The sequence below is a fragment of the Bacillus rossius genome, chromosome 8 (assembly GCF_032445375.1).
Source record: "Bacillus rossius redtenbacheri isolate Brsri chromosome 8, Brsri_v3, whole genome shotgun sequence".
Lineage (NCBI taxonomy): Eukaryota > Metazoa > Arthropoda > Insecta > Phasmatodea > Bacillidae > Bacillus > Bacillus rossius.
The window spans coordinates 46,301,320-46,324,958 of NC_086336.1; the positions used below are offsets into that span (position 1 = coordinate 46,301,320).

General features: G+C 39.1%; 1 protein-coding gene across 1 annotated transcript in view; it reads left to right on the top strand.

Annotated features, from left to right (window-relative positions):
• LOC134534853 (uncharacterized) overlaps nt 1–23,639 on the top strand; it is a 288,966-nt gene that overhangs the window by 64,179 nt on the left and 201,148 nt on the right. The window lies entirely within an intron of this gene.

The following is a 23,639-nucleotide window of genomic DNA, read 5'->3' on the forward strand; positions in this document are numbered from 1 at the left end:
TGTCAAATCATTGCCCTCTTCGACGCGGCTACAACCCAAAAGCTAAGAAACTCCATTGATATAAATGTTTGAAGTCGTCATACTGAGGTTTGCACTCGTGTCAATAAGTAATGAACTATCTCGTGATTTATTTAAACATTTGTGTACCAACTCAAGCATACATAGTTCAAATTTTCTACTGGCCCGCTGCCATCCTAAATTTTCAGAAGACCTCAAAGTCTTAAAACAGAAATGAATACAGCTTTAGTTGATTAAATTTATATATAAAAAAATGAACTTGAATGTTAAAATTACAGGTGTTTTTTTTTCTTCAAGCGATTACCACGCTTACCTATATTGCAGTGTGTACCCATAATCACAGCTCGAGAGTTGGCAACACTGTTTGGTAATTCAACAAGTGCCCGTGTTCCCGCGTCTAGGTTAACATTGCCGTTTGTTAATGGGAGGGGGTATTCGGATGAATGAGGTAGGCGTAGTCTGTTCCTTCTTTTTGGTCACCAAAACTTCCTTCTCGAGGGGGAACTCCCGATACAACGAGAGGAGAAGGGTAAACCAGTATGTCTTTGGCGGAGGGGGGGGGAATAGTTCCTTTATTCCGAGAACGTCTGTTTTTCCTTGTTGACTCTCCCACTTGTGCCGCGGCCTGGCTGTGTCGACCACGCCTCTCACACCAGCTCTCTCGCTCGCGGGCTTGTTCTTGCACACCGCTACTCCCCCCTCTCTACAGCCCCTCTTCGCGCGCGGATATTCAAATGACATTGCGCCGCTAGAGACTCGCTCCCTCGCGACCGAAGGACTGGATAATTTCTCTAACCGACCCCGGTCAACCTGAACCCTTATCCACTCCTGAGTGTAGGCCCATGCACCAGCTTGCGACAAACATATTAATTAAATAACTCACAGCCGCGATTTATTAATGTAACCAAACAAAAACATTTTAACATTTTTTTTTAAATTTTAATGTTTGTTTATATAAATTAATTTATAAGCGTACACTAATACCTTCCCCCTTCTAATTTAGAATAGGCTGGCACAAAGTCGCCCCCGAAATGAACCAGCGTCCCCCCAAACCCAACGCGGACATACTGTCCAAGCGTCCAATCCCCGCATGGTAGACTTCTTTCTGCTCTGTCCAACTCCTCTTCCTGAACCATCCCTCTGTTTCCCGTAACCAACCTGCTTGTAATATTAATGCATGGAATTTTTTCATCCCGCGTGTAAGTGATCAGATTTTTCCCTGTGTCTATGCAGGTTATACCTGGGACCAACTTATCTAGTTTTTAGTCTAGAGTTAAAAAGTGAGGGGAGTCAGTCATGGCGCCAATTGCTGCCATGGCTGGCCAATCTCCTCCTAGCACATGATGCATGTTACCCTTCCTGAATGGCTTAAACCCTGCATGAGTAGTAGAGCGTATAGGCTTCTGCCTGAGACGCACTTAGTCTCTCCCTAACCCAGGCCCCTCCCTAACACACTCGGTTTTAAATTTAGGTTAGGAAAAAAAATTGACTCTCACCACTGCCTGGAAATTGGGACCCCGCTTTTTCTTACGGTGGAGTCTCCGTTGCAGATTTTTAGAATCCCACCAATTTTACAACTTTCCGAAGTTCAAAGGGGAAAAAAAAAACAAAGTATCGCAATTTCTTCCCGAGCTATTTAAAATTTCCATTCAAACACACACGCTTGCTTATTTGTACTGAATTATCGCAGGCCTAGTTGTTTAAGTTTTGTTTGTTTCTCATTTAACATCCTGACTTTGTGGTTCGGATGTTTGGTTTAGGGCCATGTGCTCCTCGCGTAAAGTCTTCCAGACCAGCTGCTTGTTAAAACTTCGTAGCATCGTCCGTGTTTCGTGGTTGGCCGGGGTTATGTTCCTGGCGCTTGTCTCAGTCGCGGCCATCCAGTGTGGGAGCCATGGCCGTCGCATGGATATATTTTTTGGGGGGGACTGAAATTGATTTAGTTGTTGAGGTATATCCATCCCCTGGGAAAAAGCGGGTGGTCCGGGGGTCCTTCCCGGGGAAAATTTGGGGTTTGAAGGTGCAAAAGGGTGATTTTTAGGCATTTTGCTTTCCTAAATATTTTAATTATAGTTGGTTGCAATTTATAATTTATTTTTTATAAAAAAAATTCAGAGAACAAATTTGTAAAAATTACAGTGCTCCCATTACCACGATTGGACTAAATGCACCATGCGCAACATATGGGTTAGGCATATATCACAGAAATCATATTAATAATATAACTACGAAACTAAATATATTATTGGAGGGGACGAAATGGAAGACTTTTATTATTGTGGGGGGGGGCGTGTCTCCCCCCCCCCCCTGGTTGCGACGCCCATGTCCGCAAAGATATTCAGTTGTCAGGCGGCTTCTCTCGCAGACGCAGACGGGCAGCCGACTACATTGAAACAATCTGTGGCGCGAACATCAGGGCCGGCGCGTCCATACAGGCGCACTGGGCAACCGCCTAGGGCGCCAAGTAGCTGGGGGCGGCGCAGCACCACACATAACAGCTCATATCATATGTTTTAACGATTATTGAAACTAGATGAAAATGGATTTTTGTAACAGTTTGGCATGTTTATATTGGTTTAAGTAATTATTTAAAGTCCACGGTGACCTGTTTATGATTTGTAATAAGTAAAAAAAAAAAAAAAAAAAACAAAAACACAAGCCTGCTTACATTTGATTGTTGACAAAATCTTAGGCTTACGTGTAATGTATTTTGAGGCAAGGAAAATTTTTTTTGGGGTGTCCGGCGGTGAGGGGGGGGGGGGGGTTGGGGGGGAATAAAGTTTTTCGCCTAGGGCGCCAATTTACCTTGCACCGTCCCTGGCGAGCATACCTTGTTGCAGTCTAACGAGCTATCATGATTTTTCAGCAAAAATATATATATATATATATATATATATATATATATATATATATATATATATATATATATATATACACGCCTCTACTTATCATTCGGAAGCATCCAGAAACTGTACAGCATACAGGATGCCTTAACGGCCAATTGAAACAGAACCCCCAATAAACATACCACGACCTAGAAAACCATTTTGAATACTTACGGTGATGGTTTGTATGAATGCCCTTACCCAGGGCAGATGTAAAGTTCACGCTGCCACGGTATCTCACGGCCTCCTGCACCGAGGCCATCTCTATTCCATCACCGTCGGGGTACAATCCCGCATTTGTATCTAGACCACGTGCTGCAGTAGGTTTTGCAAGGTGCGGCTCCCGAGAAACTTCTGCATGGTTTTTAGTTTCATGAGCCCTACTTTACATGCATGTATTCACTCGATAACTACATACTGTAATTTGCACGACTTTTGCTTAGATAAAATGTAGAGATAAAAAATCTCGGTAGAGTGCGAAAATGGGCAAAATCAAACCGAGGAATGGGGAAGGCAAAAAAAAAAAAGATAATCTATAAATACATTATTTTATCATTTTGATATTATATATAGGTACCAAAACATATATTTAAAGTTATAAGGTATTTTGATAACACCAACAATTATCTCAAGGCGTGGAAAAAATTATCGTAGACCCAGTATCAAATACGTTCAAGGCTATTGTAAACCTTCTAAATGATGTCTTAAACGTTGTAACCGTGATGTTATTTTTGATATGACCAACGCTTACTGCATGGGGTGACGTTTGGTTAAAATTTGCCTTCGGTCCTTTTTTGTTCCGACTCAAAGGGGCTGAAAGTGAATTCGTAATGGACGTCGCTAACAAGCCGTTGAGTATCCTTCGGATACTCCCATTTCCTCCGCCAACTAACTGCATTCCCGGCCTCTGCTCCGTCTCACTGTCTCACTGTCTCACTGTCTCACCGTCTCACCGTCTCACCGTCTCACCGTCTCACCGTCTCACCGTCTCACCGTCTCACCGTCTCACCGTCTCACCGTCTCACCGTCTCACCGTCTCACCGTCTCACCGTCTCACCGTCTCACCGTCTCACCGTCTCACCGTCTCACCGTCTCACCGTCTCACCGTCTCACTGTCTCACTGTCTCACTGTCTCACCGTATCACCGCAGCTGGTGTCGTCCTCAGGCGAAGAAGGCAGGCGATTATTTGCTACAGCTCTTCATCGCGGTCGTATTTCACCTCGCTGCACTTCCTGCCCCCACCCCATCCCTCCCTCTCCACTATTCTTGCTCGTGTGATTTACTCGCCTCTCGCCCGCCCAGGGGCAAACACCGGCGAGCTAGCTGCCGTGTCATATCACGTGACCCCGGACACTGCGGGGTGATGTCATAGCGGGGGACGGGGGATAGGCGCGACGCGACCAAAGCAGTTGTGTTCAGTTTCTACAGACTCGGAACGGAAGAAAGCGCATGCCCACGCAATGTTTTATATATTCGTTCATTCATTCATTCATTCATTCATTCATTCATTCATTCATGGCTGAATTTGGCCTCCCGCTGTTTTACAACAAAATATTTGCCCTACAGATACGTAGATTCATTCAGAAGAAATAATGAAACATTAAATATGATTATTAATACGATACAGTTAAATTAACAATTTTTTTTCGCCTTCAATTAAACTGGTTTTGAAGTTCCCCCCCCCCCCCCTCCTTGGACGAGACATTTGAAATGTTGTTTAGCTCCCACGGTGGGTTATTCATTCTATATTTTACAAGCCGCGTAGTTACAGGGTGAGTTTTTTTTTGTTTGTTTGTTTTAAAAATGGAGTACACGCAAACTCCCGGGAAACATTTTTTTTATTAAATCTTCTTAAATATCTCGGAAGTCGCCCGAAAGTTAAAATTTCCGTAACGGCTAGCTACGCACTTGAACTTACTAAAGTTTAAATTTTGCCGTACATCAAATTTCATTACTATCTCCGAAAGTTCACACGTTTCACGTGTGATTTCGAACTACGTGCGAATGATGCGCTAGGTTGGCCTGAATTAGAATTGCATAGGACTTAATGATGATCTCGATGTAGTTTCGGAACTCAGTTCTCCTGTCGTTGAGTGCACGAATGTTGCAGTGTTTTGGAATAGTCAGGAGCGCGTAGAACGAAGTGGAATTTGCTGTTATTTTTTGCCCGGTGTTCAAAGTTTTTTTCATCACAACCTCCATTGGGTGAGTCTTTTTTTTGTTGCTATTTTGACTAATCTTTGGTTTTTTCCGAATACCTCCTTAAGTAGATACCTTTTGCTGTAAGGATCCTTGAACAGTAGACATGAAAAGATATCATCCTTTCTTGATGACCTTCCGAATAGTTTGAAAGATTCTTACATAATTGCCCATGCATCAGCCTTTCGTAAAAAAAAAAAAATCCTTCCCTTTTTCGCATGCATTCGCGTGTGACTCTTGAGAACTATGTAGTGCTAACGTAACGAATTTCCTATCTCTCTACCTCTGAATTGGCCATATTATTTTTGACTACATCTTGGTGTTGGGTAAGCCATTTTCCTTCACATCATCCTTGAAACACTCCTATTCGTTTCTTACTTTTCCTATCATCGTCCTATCTTTAACAGAATAACACAGATTGGAAGAAGTTAAATAGCAAACATGTATAAAAGTTATAATTAAAATAATCTGTTCGTTAAAGTAATAAACATATTTGAATTAATGAGTGCAAATAAAAGTAAATTTATCAATTAAATAGTAGATTTCATTTCACTCCTTCTTTGTATCCATACAAAATAGTGATAATTCAATAAAATGATTCAATTTTATTCATAAAAGTATGCAATCATTTCATCAATGTTTTGTTATGACGTTGTCACGTTAAACTATCGTCCGTAAACCGACTTTACAGACAACCAATTTTTTTGTTTACACTCTCTCCGGGTTTGAAAGAAAGTAAACGTGAGTCTTGTGAAAGCTAACCTATCGAGATTGCATCTTCTTTTTTTTCCCGGCTCGGGGTTTTGTAATGGGCTGATCGTGTGCCAGGTCGCTTTGTTTCGAGCCTTCTTCTGGGCACGCCCAAGGGGTCCCTCGGGGAGTTTCCGCAACACACGCGGAAAGTGTCGAGTTCCGCGTGTGATCCGTCGCGTCGCGTCGGTCTGTCCGGCCCGTGGATGTTAGTCTGAGGGCCGGCTCCTCTGCGCAGCTGGACCGCGCCTGTCGACGGTCTGCCTTCGCGTGTCTCGACGGGTTAAAAACTGTGAACTGGTCTGGCAACCAGCTGCTCAAGACTGCGGCTTTCTCTTGTGCGTGTGTATGTGTGTGTATGTGTGTGTATACACACACACACGCGCGCGTATGTTTCCGCACCCGTCGCCGGAGTAGCGACGTCGACTATCGATTGAATCATTCCATTCGCAGACCGAAACGTTTATCAAATATAATGAAACTGCTCCAATACAAGCAAAAAGAATGAGAAAAAAAAAATTCAAATACCGCCCATCTTGCTAACTTTAGAGTTTCCCTTTGTCTTTGCGAATTCTAGTTCGCGCCGTACGCCACGGATGGGTTGCATCGTGATTTTTGCGCAATGACACCCACCAAATTCCGCATGCCGATATATATTTTTTGACGTGAACACGTCTAATAAATCGATGAATGCCGGCTACACGCACGAAAAAGTGTTCCGTAACGCACATTGCCCCGTTACGCTGTGTCCCGTTACGCTCATTGTACGCTTGCGCCGCATCTGTCTCTCTTCCACTCGATTGGAACAACCATCGATTTGACTTTTTCGAGGCACATTAAACTTGAAACACTCCCATTAGTTTCCTACTTTTCCTATCATCGTCCTATCCTTAACAGAATAACACAGATTGGGAGAAGTTAAATAGCAAACATGTATAAAAGTTATAGTTAAAATAATCTCTTCGTTAAAGTAATAAACATATTTGAATTAATGAGTGCAAATAAAAGTAAAATTTTCATTTAAATTGTAGATTTCATTTCACTCCTTTTTTGTATCCATACAAAATAGTGATAATTTAATAAAAAATGATTCAATATTTTCATAAAAGTATGCAATCATTTCATTAATGTTTTGTTATGACGTTGTCAAGATAAACTATCGGCCATAAGCCGACTTTACAGATAACCATTTTTTTTATGTGTGACATCTCACCTCTCGGTATGCAGCATTTGGCGGGAGTCATTCCCGTGAACGGAACGCAAGTCGCGTAGAGCGGAAATGCTCAACCACGGTGCTGCCATCCGTGGCGGATGCGGAGCGAACCAAAATTCGCAAAAGACAAAGGGAAACTATAAAAGTTATCAAGATGGGCAGTATTTAAATTATTTTTTTCTCTCTCCAATTCTTTTCGCTTGTATTGGAGCAGTTTCATTATATATATATTTTTTTAAAACGTTTCGGTCTGCGAACGGAATGATTCGATCAATAGTCAACGTGGCTCCTCCGGCGACGAGATTCTAGTGGCGGGTGCGGAAAAAAACACATGTGATTCGCGTCAAGAAATGTAGCAAACAACACAATTTGTCTACATGTCCATCACGCTCGGCATTATTTTAAAGATTTCTGCATTAAATGTCGTGTGTCCGATTCTCGAGTTTTCGTATTATTTATAAGAGTATTTGCAACATGAGAACACACGAAATTTGCTCGTTACCGAGATTAGATGTTACACGGGAAGCATTTATTTCACAGACGAGAGAGCCACACCTGAAGTTCCCCGAAGTTCATGCTCGCTTTTTTTTCTCCCGTACCACAACAGGTGTATTTATTTAGGGGAAACCGTTTACATGATTTCACAGTATCTTTAATGTAGCTATCCTAACCAAATCAACCGTCCACAATGTTTTAAAGTATTTGTAACGTAGCTAACCTAACCTAATTGACCATTAGTTATCATGAGTTGTATATTTATTTACAAAGAACAAAAAAAAAAAACCGAAGATGCACGATCGGCCATTGGCTCTCTCGTTTGTGAAAAGAAGCCTTATGTTACACATCTCTGGCGAGTACTGAAAGACTCGTTAACATTATTTTATATTCTTAACAAACGGTATGGCTTACATGTTACTGCAATGTCTTATCATTGCTACGATAGGAGGGCCTTTCTGTAACTGTATCACGATAGCGCCATTAAATTTTACGTTTCTTTTCAAATTTTCTAGAAATATATTTACTAACTATTACATTACAGTGGTAATGAGTCACGTAAAAGTTCATAATTATGGTCACTTGGGTAACTTTTTCTAGCTATAAAATAAACATTTGGTAAATATCCAGTTAGACCATTTGTAGCCCCAGCAACAAATGCAAGAGAGATATCAGAGTAAATTTACAGGAAAATATCTCAATTCATAGTAATGACGAGAAAATGAAACTAACTTTGTGTGTGAGACAAACTCTTAAAAATCAATATTTGAGTTAAAAAAATTGCATTTCACAACGTTAGAAAAATGTCCGATAAAATTACTGTGTAAAACGTACCGAGAATAATGTAGACACAGTAGAGAAGATTGTCGCAATTAATTATGTTAAGACGAAGTGTAAATGATGAGGCATTTGATTGTAATGGAATTTAAAATGATGTGTTTACGGATACACATGTAAATAATATGGCATATGATCATGTCTAAATTTTCATCTAAGATTTTTTTTTTTGTAATTACGGATTTTTTAAGTGTTCGGTGTCTACACGGATTTCCTGCAAATGTCATTTAAAGAGAAAAAAAACTTTTACGTTATTGATAGGGCCTACGTGAACACGTATTTTTATGCTCTTTTTAAATAGTTACCACATCGTGAGTTGATGGGGGTGAAATAATGATGTAGTGCTAAGTGTCTTAGGGTTGTGGTTAGGTTGCACCGTAGCTTCTGTTCACGTAACGTCTCTTGGTAAGGGGTATTGAGTGTAGGATAAGGGGTTGGGAGGGGGGGGGGGGTTGGTCCCTTGGCAGGGTCGCCAACCACGGGGCCGCGTGCCAGGTCCTCGTGACCGAAAGGTTTATGTAACGGCCGCGCGTTTGGGGGCGCGAAGATGAAGAAGAAGAAAAAAAAATAGTTGGGGGGGGGGGGGGGGAGGGCTAAGGTTGTTCTGCCCCTCTAACAATAGCAGACCGTGGCGGCAGCCTTCTGAGCTCGCGCCCTGGTGGAAGTCTGCTCCGCAACTACGCTGGCTGCTTTTTATTTAGTGTGCGCGTGACCCCCAGGGTTACTGCGGCGCGGAGCAGGTAGATGCTGCGATGGGTTGCCCGATGCCTTCCGCGGCACACGCCGATCCTGCGCTCGGGGATGGAAAACTGGTACTTTCGGCTCGCCGTCCGGGAGCTCTTTAATATATATATATATATATATATATATATACATACACATATACATATACATATACATACATATATATACATACATATATATACATACATATATATACATACATATATATGTATGTGTATATGTATATATATGTATGTATGTATATATATATATATATATATATATATATATTACGAAACATGTTGGTTCCTTTTTTTTAAAAGCTGCGCGATTTTTTTCCTGAGTAAATAGCTGCGAAAATTACATTGAAAATCTTTTTTTGATAGCTAAATTAATTAAAGAATTAAACATTCCATTAATTTCATCTGGATCCTCAAGTAATATTTATTGATTCTTAATATTTTATTAATTTGACACTGGTTGTGTGACATATCCTCACACGTTTTGAACATTCACCAAAATAAAGTTACATTATTTTTATTTTTCTTGTTGAAAAATATTTAACATTAAATACTCTGTAGCATTGACTGCATAGAAGTGAAAGTGTTAAAAAAAATTTGAATTTGACAGCTAATTATGCACACAAATTCAACGATTTTTTTTTTAAATTTTCATTAAAATCACGAAATTTATAAAATGGATGCTGAACACCCTTAATAGCCATTAAGGCTCCTGATGTTAGAAACTACTGACTATTCCCCTTCGGACCTGGCTTCGTATAGATTTTAGGAAAGCTTAGGGGGTTTAAATTTTGCCAGTACTTTCTATAAAAAAAAGTAATGAAAGGATTATTTCAACGTTAAAATTGTACACGATAAAAAAAACAGATTCTAGTACATAAAATAATTATAGGTAGAAGAGTAAATGGTGTCGTTTGTTACGTTCAGTAAGATTGTAGGCTCGCTTTATCATATCTGCCCGCCTAAGTTAGGGGTGTATCTGTGTTAGTGATGTGGTGTTTCTTAGGGCAGTATCAACTCTAAGGACATGGCTCTGAACTGGCGCGCAACTTCTCTTTGTACATAGGGACATGTGAGATTTGAGCGGTTACCAAAACGTTAAACGAAGATAAAGGCTCTTGGGTGCTTTCTAGAATATTTACCGGGCGCTACATGTTCTAAAAATTAATCTGGAAACGCGTTTGAGCCCTTTTCGCTCTCGTATGAAAAAAGTTTTAAAACTAAATACGGAAACAGAACTACTCATCTCTTTTCATAAACAGACACCATTCTGGTGTCTCGAGCAGTGGCTCTGAACACCGTGTGTGCTCCCGGGTAGGCGAGGCCATTAAGAGAATTAAGTAGAGCTCAACTTCTCGTAAACATAGAGGGAAACAGGAGCACTCCGATAATACCCAGTCTCACTTTAACGTACGCCCAAGTTTTTCCACTCCAGAGTAAATATTTTAAACAAAATTTAGAAAGTTTACAATAAATTCAAACTGATTTTATACTATGCATACTAAAATATAGTAATTTTGTCCTTAAACCCCTATTTTTTTTTCCATCTCTTGAGCTGACGGTTGGTGTTACCAAATACTTTCAAAATGCTTTTGGGAGGCTACTTTTCTTAGAATGATTGATCGGTTGAATCGATTGCGGTATTTATACTTCCATTGAAGTTACAGTGATAAGTGTGTGTGTATGTATATATATGTGTGGAAAAAAAATCTTCAAGTTAGAAGGGCGAACTAGCTGTAAGGCGTCATCAGGTCGAGTAGCGCGTGCAGCCCAAGAGGCGCTTCAACGTGTGTCGCGCCGGCACGCAAAGTGCAGAGCCACACGTGCCAATACACGTGCTGACAGTTGCTGCCCGTTTACACAGCGGCCCCGCTCTGTTGTTCGCGAGCTCTTCTGCCTCTTCCCCTCGTACCTACTTCACTCGCCTCTCCGTGCACTATACAGCAGTGCGGACGCTTGCAAGTTTTGGCCTCGATGTTTGCCATCAGCCAGCTGAACAGGTTGTTAGCATCATTCTGTACTTCCTATCAACCCCCCCCTCCCCCCCCCCCCCCCACCAAATCAACTTTTTTTCTTGGTTCATTAGTGAACTCTGCCCGAAATTTTTCGTCCCTACATTTTGTGTGTCGGTGTGAAAATAAATTGTGCTAAATAACGGCAGATACCATTTTCATTATATACGTACCTATATATAATATATATGTATAGAATGTATGTATACACATACGAATATTATAAATGTGAAAGTGTGTTTGTTTCGCTCCGAAACGGACCAACGGATCGCCATGATTTTTTGCATATATATATATATATAATATTACTGTTAAAATTTTACGAAGAACGCTGGTTACAAATTATCCAATGATCTTCGTAAATAACGGTTATCTTCGTAACTATACGGACACTGAGTTCATTTACTTTGAGCACGATTTCAAAAGAATATTCTTGGTATAGGTACTAACAAACCATTCAAAAATTGCTTAAGTCAACGGAACACTCTTATTTTGTCCACGTGTGTGACTACCTTTGTTAGTACGAAATATACTAATCGGAAGTCGAGTTTCGGCTTAGTTCCTACGAAGGTCCGTCTGCTTGAAATTACGAAGAAATCTTCGTTTATTTGCATTGAATTCTTAGTTGATAAATTCCCGTAAATTTACTGTAGTTATTTCTAACGGTGTGGTTAGGATTATTTAAAAGGATTAAAAAGCTTAAATCTCCATCCACTTCAGGCCTGGATTTAGGGGAGGGTAACCGGGGCGAAAGCCCCGGGGCCTCCACAAACGGAGGGCCCCCACAAATCCTTTGATATTCTTTTTTCGCTGTTTTACCTTTACCTACAGTACTTTGTACATACATGATTATATTATTGTTAAATATTAACAGAAACATTCATTAACACTAAAATTTAATTTCTTATAATTCTTGTCTCCGATTATATTTATGTATGTTTTTTTAAATACTAAGAGAATCTACTTGATTTCACAATAAATTATTTATTGGAAAACTCGACTGAAAAAAAAAATTGTTCATTTTATTTGTAAAATAATTTGGGGCCAGGGGGCCACCGCTCCTCTGTTGCCCCGAGGCCTCCAGACCTCTAAATCCGGCCCTGATCCTCTTGAAACATTCCTCAATCGACACCCGAGCAGTTTTCCAAGCATCGGAATAACATTGGCGGCTCGAGTAGGCCTACCGGTTCTCTGCGTGTGTCATGCCTCTTGAGAAACATTGCACCCGGACCGGTTTCCGCGCTCCTTTGCATAAGTGTTAAAAAGCACCGCCGACCCGTTTCATTTTACAGCCGGATACGCACAGTCCCGTTTCTCTCCGTCGGAGTTTACGACCGAACAGCTCCGCCCATGCGTGTCGTAATAACGCACGACCGCCGCCGGCACGGTTTGTTTAGATCGTTCCGATGTATTTAAAAAAAATTAATTATGTATTTATTATTTAAAAAGCTCGAAATTTTAAAACGGTGAAAGTGAAATTCAACGTTAATATTATATAATATATTATGTTTTTTAAAAAAATTAAAAAAATATATTTTAGTGACGAGATTTAAACGACGGAACTCAAGGCTACCAAGCGCGCGCTCTACCGCATGTGTGTGTTGCAATCATTGCAGCTTGCTTAATTATTTTAAAACTTGACCGTTCCTTTTAACAATGACCTATTTTAGCTAACCAAATATATTCCAGAGTAGTTTCACTATAACGAGGTTTCATTTGACAACACCGAAACGTTTGGTATGTACCCAAATGTTTACGGAAGTGACTATATGGGCGTTTATGTTGTTGCTGAACGTGTGTTCCGCCATCTTTGTGTTACATTTATTTCCGTTCTGCGATTTCCGTTCCATTTTTTTTTCTCTCACGAAATTACTCATACCAAATGCCGTACACCGTGAGAGAGAGCTAAGATGTTTAAAACGTCAAAAAGAAAGGAGGGGGGGGGGGGGGCTATGGCCTCGCCTAGCGCTCGCGCTATTTGGCGGCCAGCTTCACTCACGCGGAATTTGGCATTTCCCGCCGGCTCTGAAAGAGGTTTTGGCGTTGGGAAAGGAGGGGTGGGGGAAGGGTCCTCTTTTAGACGGTGCTTGACTCGTGTTTTGACCCGCGAGTTCGGGAACAGACAAGACTCCATTCAGGCGGCTGTCGGGAGACCTCGTTCCTTCGGACATTCGCCAGGCAAGCTGCAAAAAATACACACACACACGTGAGGTCACCTGCGATTGTCGGCGAGATTACGACCCATCTCTGGTTGAAGTCTTTTAAATGCCATTTTTTTCTTTCGGCACAATTTCTTCACTCTTAATCAGAATCTGATTTGGATCCGGAAATAGTAAAAAAAAAAAAAAAAATTAAAATATTCTGACTTTTAAATAAATTGTCGTTACTAAGGGAATGAGATTACAAAGTGGAACTCATCTGGAAAATGAAAGAAACGAACTGTCGAAGTCCATTGATTTTTTTTTTACAAGAGAATCACACAAGGGGAAATTCCAAATATGCACAGTACTATAATACTGTGACAGAAACATCAGATAAAACTATCATTACACCAAGGTTTGAAATCAGACTCTGAAAATTACTGGTCGTCATGACAAATACGGACTACAATACTCGGGACTAGTGTACAAGGTAAGGAATTTAAGGAATATATATTTTTTTTTAAATTCCACCCGTGTTTTTTAAATTCAATTTCTTCAGTGATTCGTTTTATCGAAAATTGTTTTAGACAAATGTTATAGATAAAAATTATACCATTTACAAATAATTTGAACGGATTTGATAGTGTACCTACTAAGAGAGTTATGAATTTTTTTTGTCCTCCAACCCTTGTTCTTTCTACCAGAAACTATAATGTCGTTGGCGTGTTCTCTGCTAGAGTAAACTGCTTCGGTATCAAGGATTTCCCACGGAAAATTTGTTTGACGTGACAACGTCTAATAAATCGATGAACGCCGGCTGCACGCACGAAAAAGTGTCCCACTACGGATGTGTTCTGTTTGCTCATTGTACGCATCCGTGGCATCTCTCTTACACTCGATTGGAACAACCATCGATTTGACTTTTCAATCATATTTTCGTCGTTTGAATTATTAATATTATGTAATTTAACGATCGTCCACCGATTTTCAGCACAATCGGTACGGTTATTTAAAAGTAATGTTGAAAATTCAAATACGTTTTGATCCAACAATGGTGTTTTACAGTTACACATAATAATTCAAATTACACCCGGGATCTTTTGCATAATGTTTAAAAAAATATTGTAACACATTATAAATAAGTTTGGTGTATTTGGGATGCGTATTTGTTATAAAATCATGTTAATATTATACCCCTACCGTGAACAAAGTTTTTATAAATATATATATAATATTTGAAACTACATTACTTTAGTATGGCTTCGTGGGCGTGTGGTTAGCGTACCTAACTCATCAATTAAAAATTGTCGGTTCGAAACCTGGCAGCTGCGAAGTTTTTTTTTTTGTACTTGTAAAAATAAATATGGCGCACGCAACATTTCAAAAGTAATAAATATATTTGAATTAATGAATGCAAATAAAAGTAAATTTATTAATTCAATTGCACATTTCATTTCACTCCTTTGTATCCAAACAAAATAGTGATAATTCAATAAAAATGATTCAATTTTATTCATAAAAGTATGCAGAGGTAGATTTTATCATGCAAAAGATTAAAAATTAAAAAAAAAATTATTTCTCAAAGAATATATTTTTAATGCCTAAATGGTTTGGTTGCAAAAACCTATTACGGCTCAGTCTCAGGCCGAATATGATATTTCCTTTTCTTCTGGATCAATCATTTCATCAATGTTTTGTTATGACGTTGCCACGCTAAACTATCGTCCGTAAACAGACTTTACAGACAACCAATTTTTTTTGTAGTAATACCGTCTTTTGCGCATCATTCTGCGGTCTCTCTCTACGAACATTTTTTCTTGCGAGTTCAAAAACCCACTAGGCTTCGTTACCCACCTACGCGTTAGCTAATGGTTTTTTGGCTGCTTCCTCAAGTGACTCCGTACCTAGTTAAAAAAGCATTGGCAACATAGCACAGGACTAGGTCCAGGTTTTATAATTGTCATGTAGTGTGTGATACATCGTAGTCTGGTGCTGCTAAGTCAAGTCGAGTTAAACGTGAAAGCATAATAAAATAAAATTATCTAAAACAGTGAATTGTTAATTTTTTTTTTTTTCAAAAACGCCCTTCGACTGGGGCATAAGTGGTAATTTCACGGACGTAGCTAACGCCACTTAAAAACTCATAGGCTACGTATGATATACACAAAACTTAAATAGAATATACCATATCACAGAATATTTTCAAAGTTCTAAATGACTTCAGCATGAAAAAAAGACGATTGCTCCAACTAGCTAGGCAGGTATTCAAAATTATTCACTAGGTATTTAAACCTATTCAATAAGCTAATGCAACTGACACTTTATCACGGCCTTTTCACCAGGCACATAAAAAAAAACCTTGAAGAGTTCCAGCACATAGAATTACAGTTCACGAAAAAAAAAAATTCTTTTACGTACACAGCCAGCGAATTGTGGAATGACTCACTAAAAACTTTCCATGTTTGAGAGTATTGTTCGGAAGTGCAATGTAAATAAATATAGGGTAACCATTGTAATGTTACTATTGTTATTTTTAATATTTGGCTTTTGGATATAAATATTACTTATATGATCAATTACCACTATAAAAATGTTAAATGTAGGGGAAGGTGGGCGAATTCTGCGCACTTAACTTGGGACGTATCTAAGATACGTAAATAATGTATTCAGGTGAAATGTTTTTTTAAGGGTGTTTGTTTGTATCATAATCTTCATTCATTGTAATGATTCGAAGCGCTAACATAATAACCAAAAGTCATATAGATTTTAAAATGAAATGCTGCACTGCGCAGTATTACCACACCCAGTCGGGTAATTCTGCGCTGTATACTGGGTAATTGTGCGCATCCCTAATTATAGACCTAACCAATAAAATCTGAAAAAAATTCCCCAAATATGAGTATATAATTAATTATTTTAAACTAAAACAGCAAACAGATCAAAGTTAACTAACATATTGATAGTAATGTTTTAAAATTGGATGAATCAAATAAACTAAATTAAATTAAATTACCACCAAATATTAAAAAATCAAATAGACACAAGAAACACACGAGTTGATGAAAACAATAAAGTCTCCGAAATTGAATATTTGGGTTAATATTTTTAGTAAAAGACATAAAAACATCACTAATAAGTTAGAGTTAGCTTATCATTGATGTTAAAAAAAAATTAAAAACTAAGGTGACACATATTTTGTTATTCTTTGACACATAAATCGCATTTGTAGTCTGTTGGTGAATCCCAGCCACTACATTCTTCATGTGTCCACCCACTACACTTCACATACCTGTACCACAATTCATTATCACGGCCAAATTCGTCACAAATTGAACACACATCTAGATTCAAAGGCTCAATGTTATCATTATTGCTGTCATTACACAAATCCTTCTCGTTGATTAATTCGGTCTCAGACTCACTCTCTGATAGCGTTAGTTGTCTCTTGCATCTTTTGCGTGTTAGCTTCGTGTATTTCTTGTCTGCTTTGTTAGGCCTAGGCCTACTACTTGTTTGGATTTTAGCTTCCTTCTTCCTTTTATTATTTTCTCTTTTTTTCTCAATCTCTTTAAGATTTTCTTTCATAGGTGTTCCAGTTAGGACTTCTGACTTTTGTTTTCTTGATTTAGGTTCTTTTGGTTTATTTGTGCTAAGGGATGCAGCATTGTTTTTTTTCTACGTGTGCTGCACTTTTCGCAACCTGTGTACGAAAAAGGTGTATGCCTTTTGGGTGTAAAAAAATTATACATATAGCAACCAAACCCACGAATAAAAAAAATAACTGTTAAAATCTGTTAAAAAAAACTGTTACAAGTATTATTCAATTTTTATCCAAAAGACAACAAAGATAAAAAATTTAAAAATGCTTCATCTTTAGTATGCATATAAAACTAATCTTTCGCTTTAATATTTAAACTTGTTTCTTTGAATTGTTTACCCTTTCGAATTTGCTGTAGACACACGTAATTTTACCCTGGATTTGAATAACCATAACTTATATTCGAACCACAATGTTTTGTCGTTGAGTGCGCTTGATTCAAGATCGTAGTTCTTAACCCGCTAGCACCGTCTACACTTTTCTCATCCTTGTGTGTAGACAAGAACGTTCGGTTGTTGTCCGGTTGCAGTTTGGGTGCAGGAGTCGCAAACTGTGCAGCCCACGCGAACAATGCCGCTGTGTATAGGTCATGGAAGTCTCCTTCCCCGGTGCATCGGTTCATCGGTTCATCGGTTCATTATACAGGGTGTACGCATTCCGGAAAGTGGAATTGGTAATGGAAAGTCAGGGAATTTGATTGATATCCTCGAAAAATCATTAAAATTTCCCGGTGATAGTAATTTGAGGGGGGGGGGGGGGGTGTGCTCTAGTCTCCCACCACCCAGACTGTGAAATCATTTTTTTTTTTTTTTTTTTTTTTTTTTTTTTTTTTTAGGTATTGTGTTATTGCGTAGTCATACACACAATAAAATGGCATCTGCAATGTTATGTTTAACTAGCCATAGCTTTGAGGGAAGCTGGATGTTCTTATATTCGGGAACATTTGAATTTTTGGTAAGGGAAAGTCAGGGATATTTTATTTAAGAATTTTGGGGTCACTGTTTCACGTGTTTTGTTTAATGAACAAACCTTTGTCGGAAATACGTAAACAAAAAAAAAAGTATGTGCGTGGAGTCCACGCTCGACAGAAGTGAAACTTATTGCTTATTAGGTATATATCAGAGATTAAGTATTAGTACTTATTATTTATTGCACAATAGATAATAATTAAGAATAGTAAAGATGCGGGCATGATCTCTAATTGTGTGTGTGTGTGTGTATATATATATATATATATATATATATATATATATATATATATATATATATATATATATATATATATATATATATATATATATATATATATATATATATATATTAGTCAATCGTTGGCCGTTACGAAGACTGAGGAGGAGCCAAACACAAGCAGCGTTACGAGAATTCCGTTGCATCCCTGCTTCGTCATTTCTACCTCTCCCCTGCCGGTCGTCACAACTGGCATATATAGCATGCTCCGCCACGTACCTTTATTCCTTACCGTCTACCCATTCGACCGCTAGCGCATGCGCTGCAGTGGCGTCGCCGCTGACGCACTCTACTCCTCCTCTACCGGTTCCCCCACCACGTACCTATAACTGTTCCCCTCGTGCGATCGGAATTTTTCGTTGCGCTCGAAAATTATTGTTGCCACCTATCAGCAAAGATGGTTCACTTAAAAAAAAAACAAAAAAAAAACAGACATTGATAAATAAATAAGAACATTAGGTTCGTGTGGAAACGGCCCGGAACTCTGTACGAGCGAACTTGGCGATGTAATGGCCCTGCGTGGTCTCTGGGAGGGGGGGGGGGGATATGCGGTTCTCTTGTCTTCGTCCCGCGCCGCCCCATACCTAGCGGCGCGTGAGTCGCTGAAGAAGGAAGGGGTGGGGATGTGTGGAGGGGGGACAGTTGTTGCGAAACACGTGAACGGACGGACGCCCGAGCCGAAAGCAGCAGCTCCCAGACGGAATTAGCCGCAGGGGTGCCGGACGTGTCTTCGGAGAAGGGAAGGGGTGTGGAGGGGGGGTTGAAGGATGGGCGATGGGGGGGGGGGGGAGGAGAGGGGAGTGGTTTCAGGGACGCCCCGGCCACCTGACCGACCGACGCCTGTTGTGCGAGCGTCCAGACGCGACGGCGATTGTTCTATTTGCGGCCGGGCCGCTCCACTTGTGTGCCTCTCTCGCCTCTCTCTCTCTCTCTCTTTCCTCCTCGCACGCGCCGAAGAAGAAGGCACGTGTAGTCTTGCTTACTCTTCCCCCTACCTCTTCCATCTCTTCCCCCACCACTCCACCGTCCTGCCGCCGCCCTTCGCTATTTCCACTAGGGGAAGCCTTCTTTTCACAGACGAGAGAGCCACACCCGAAGTTCCCCGAAGTTCATGCTCGCTTTTTTTTTCCGTTCTATCTCATTGTATAAACCGGTGTGGCATTAAATTTTGCGGTCGATTAGGATAGGTTAGCTGCATTATAAATACTTTAAAACATTGTGGATGGTTGGTTGTATTAGGTAAGTATAGTTACATTAAAAGATTTTATGGTTGCTTAGCAAATAACTTTTTAAAATGTAGCTATCCAGGGCTAGGAAACCGTTTACATGATTTCACAGTATCTTTAATGTAGCTATCCTAACCTAATCAACAGTCCACACTGTTTTTAAGTATTTATAATGTAGCTCACCTAACCTAATTGACCATTAGTTACGAGTTACAATGAACAAAAATAAAAACCGAAGATGCACGATCGGGCGTTTGGCTCTCTCGTCTGTGAAAAGAAAGCTTCCCTTTCCACTAGCGGGGGACTAATATTTTTTTTTCCCACGTGGTCTCGACCCCACTTAGACCAACCATCTCTCCTCGCCAGACCACAGCGCAACCACCCGTTCGATTTAATCAAAAAATTAATCGATATATCCTCCCTTTTCAGGTATAATCGAATAAATCTTGTTACCATACCACAAAAATCTGATGCCAACACCAAAATAGAGTATGATTTTTCGATTACTTAATTCGTTTACTTCTACTCTACCACCATACACAAAGTGATTCGTGACGAAGTGGGGTAAACGAAGTAACTGTTATATATTTTCATTGATCACAGACGAACTTGAAGGTTTTTAAAATGGTTTTTAACTATTACATTGTTTTTTTATGCTTTGCTGTGAAAATCCTCACATATTTATTTTTATAATTTTGAAAGGCCTCGTAAAATTAAATTAAATTTTCTGAAATGCATTCAAACATTTTTTTGAAGTAGCCAATAGTACTGTCGTTAAACCTTAAACTTTTAGTCTTGTTTTCAAGTTAATTCTCGTTATTTGTACGGCCCAACAACGTTAATTTTTTTTTTAACTTTGGCAACTAATCATGCAGAAAATATGCGATGTATGTTTTTTTTTTTTTTCGTTTCGTTCAAGTTAACACGTTTAAAAGGTCTTCAAGTTAATCTGTGATTAACGTAAGTATAAAATCATGAGGTGAACTGGAAGACACTCCACTCCATTAACTGACCAACATTCGCGGTAAATGTTCAAAAGCAAGATCCTCGGCCGCAACGCACGCAAGCATGTGAACTACGCGCCGTTGCGTTGCTGGCCCACGCGTGCTCTAATGCGACTATACAGCGTGAGTCTGAATTCGAACGACAGACTTCGTCACGACAAAAAAAAAAAGTTGAAAACATTTACACGAATTATCGTCTAAAGTATTTCCTAAGGTAGAACAACATTTCTACTGTAAAAAATAAAGTATTTAATATGGTCTACTGAGCTTCCGGATTATGCTTAGTTGAACGAAGTTGTACAACCTCCGCGAATTCTGTCACTGTAGCAAAATTATTTTACTAAAATAAATGAGGATAAGTCATTCTTTTCCACATATTTTGTGACGTTTTTGTACTTCAAATTATTTCAATGACATAATTTTGCAAAAGCGACAAAATTCGTGGTGGTTGTATAACTTGGTTCAATTAAACAAAATCTAGAAGCTCAGTGTTATATCCTGAATTTTTTCTCTGTTATTTAAAATATAATTATTGTTCAACTCCAATTTCAAAGCTATACCAGACTTGCGAAAAATTTACGTAAGCCCATAAGTCTTGCGTGTGTGTGTGTGTACACATACACACATACATAGAACTTATTTTGTTGTGATGGATCTGCAGCCGTCATTCTGTATACCACCTGTCGCTTCACATTAGTGCGTTTTTTTTTGCGCATCATCGTAACTTAATACGAATTGCGATGACACCCCATGTCGATAAACCATTATTTTCTACTCCAGTCAACGTTAGTCATCAGCATATTGTAATTGTACGTCCCGAAATCGTTGCATAATTAGCTGTTAAAATCACATTTACAATTTTATATTTTCATTTAATGGAATACTAAGTTATTTAAAAAAGTTACAACAGTGTGTCGTTTAAATATTAATTAGTTAAGGTAGAAGTACAGTGAAATCCTTTTGAAACAAAAAAAAAGTGCATAACTTATCTACATGTAGGCCAATGATAACTACTGCTGGAATACCCACAAAAATGCTCTTTAGGTTGATATCTAGGGATTTACAGTTTGGGTTCAGCGATATATTTTTTTATCAATTTACACTTATTTTAAACATATTAAACATACAGGAGTTAAAAATACAATTTAAAAAATAACTAAACATTTCCGTAACTACCTGACTCCAGACTTTTATTATATGTAACAAAAGGTTAAATATTATAAACTATATTTTACTTTAAGTTGTAAAAATATAATACAAAGCTAGATACAAAATAACGACGTGGTTTTTACTTTAATATTAAATCTACCAACATCAATATCGGGACATGAGTCTGACACTGCTGCCGGAGAATCAAATTTAAAAAATCAGCAAGTTTATTACTATAGCTAGATTAATTCTAATTATAGTTGCAAGAATTATTTTCATTGCGTAAAAACAATATGTGAAAAAAAACTCCATAATAGTGTCGCTGTGAACATGCAATTTCCCTGTGACACCAAACGCTTTTTCTTGTGCAGTTATTCAAACCGTACTATATTTTTACTACTAGTGCTATAAAAATACGTTTGAGTAATGTGATGAGTGATTAATCCATTACACTACGGAAAAAAAAAGTAAATTTAGCCTCGGGGATATTTAAAAAATGCAGTGAATTCTTTCTCTCTGAAACTGAAATCGTCATGAAGTTAACGCCAATAGACAAATTGGTGGCGATTCTGAAATATGCGTACATGCATTTTAGTATGAACATAAGAGTGTGCATGTCGGATTTTGTGTAATTTTAAATACCTACAATCGTATGTTGCACTTTTTTTCCAATACTTCACATTCACATCCCTTATAATTTATACTTTTTCTCACTTCTGTGTAAAGTTGTAATATTATTCAGAACCCGCCAAAGCAGTGTAGTTTAGAGAGGTGATGTGGCATAGCACCTTCTAAATAGTATGCAGACTGTACTTACTGACGGGGGCGCAACTTGCCCGCGACAGATTCAGCTGTCTCCACAATCAAAACAAACTGTTTCGTGTTCGTAGGAGCCTCTAGTCCTCTTCCCCGCCCTTTTTTTCTTTCTCGTTCCACCATCTCAACACTTCCCCCGAGTGACGTAATTGATTTCGAACATCCGAGTGGGACAATGCATTCCGGCATATCTGCGTTAATGGATTGGCCTATACATCAAGGGGTAGGAAAAATGCGCCACGCGAAAGTTCTCGACCCATTATTCACAACAAGAGGGACATTCATCTTGATTCGTCGAATCTGGAGTATTTTCTCCACAGGAGCTGTTACTCCCGTTGTATTTTTTTTTTATGTGACGACAGTGGGAAGACACGATTGTAGTATCTCGCCTTCTTCCCCATCTACAAGGGCGTATCCTGCTAAAAACGGAGGAGGAAGGGTCCATGGTGCCAACAATAACAAAAGGAAAAAAAAAATCATTTATTACAACAACAAAAAAATTGATCAAATTTTTTGTGAGGATTAGCAAATATCGTAATACGACAATATGAGGAAACACTGGCCAACTAGCAGTGGCGAAGCGCGCGACACTTTACTGCATTGCTTTCTTCCCACTTTACACCCCACGCCGCTAGATGCCACTACTGTAATTATTATTCTCACGCAGTTGAAACACATTGTACAAAAACGCAGGTACACTCCACACACCGCCAGATTCGCTGTCATCACTTGTCTCGCGTATCACAAACAGACAAACCCAAAAATGAAATTAAGCAGATAATTATCTGTGCCGTGATATTTTTCTTGGCGGATTCCTTACACGTAATTATCTATGACATTTAACATTGTCTGATTTTGGCTTATTCTTCTGTGTGTGTATTCATATTTCTTGTCCATTCCTGTGGTTTCTCTATGACATATAGTGAAAACCAGCAAGGACGTATGTTGATGAAAATATTTCAAACCAACTGTAGTGTCATCTTTGGGGTCTCGTGGTTGGATATTCAAACTCCTGCCCCTCCTATGCCTTTCTGGAGATCGCACCGTATGTGTTTGTAGGGTCTGCAGGTATTGGCGCATTACAAGAATTCGTTCAGCCGTGTTGCTAATACTTTCTACAAAATAGCTGGGAGTAAAACACGCGTATGGAATAAGGCGTACAAAAGACAATTGCTGCATTACTACACGGATACAGCGTGAAGTAGCTTATGGCCTGCACCATGTTTGCGGGAGAAATGCTATTAGACGAAGTGTTGTATTTGCATCGTGGTGACAGTTTCAAATGATTTTATGATATTCTTCCG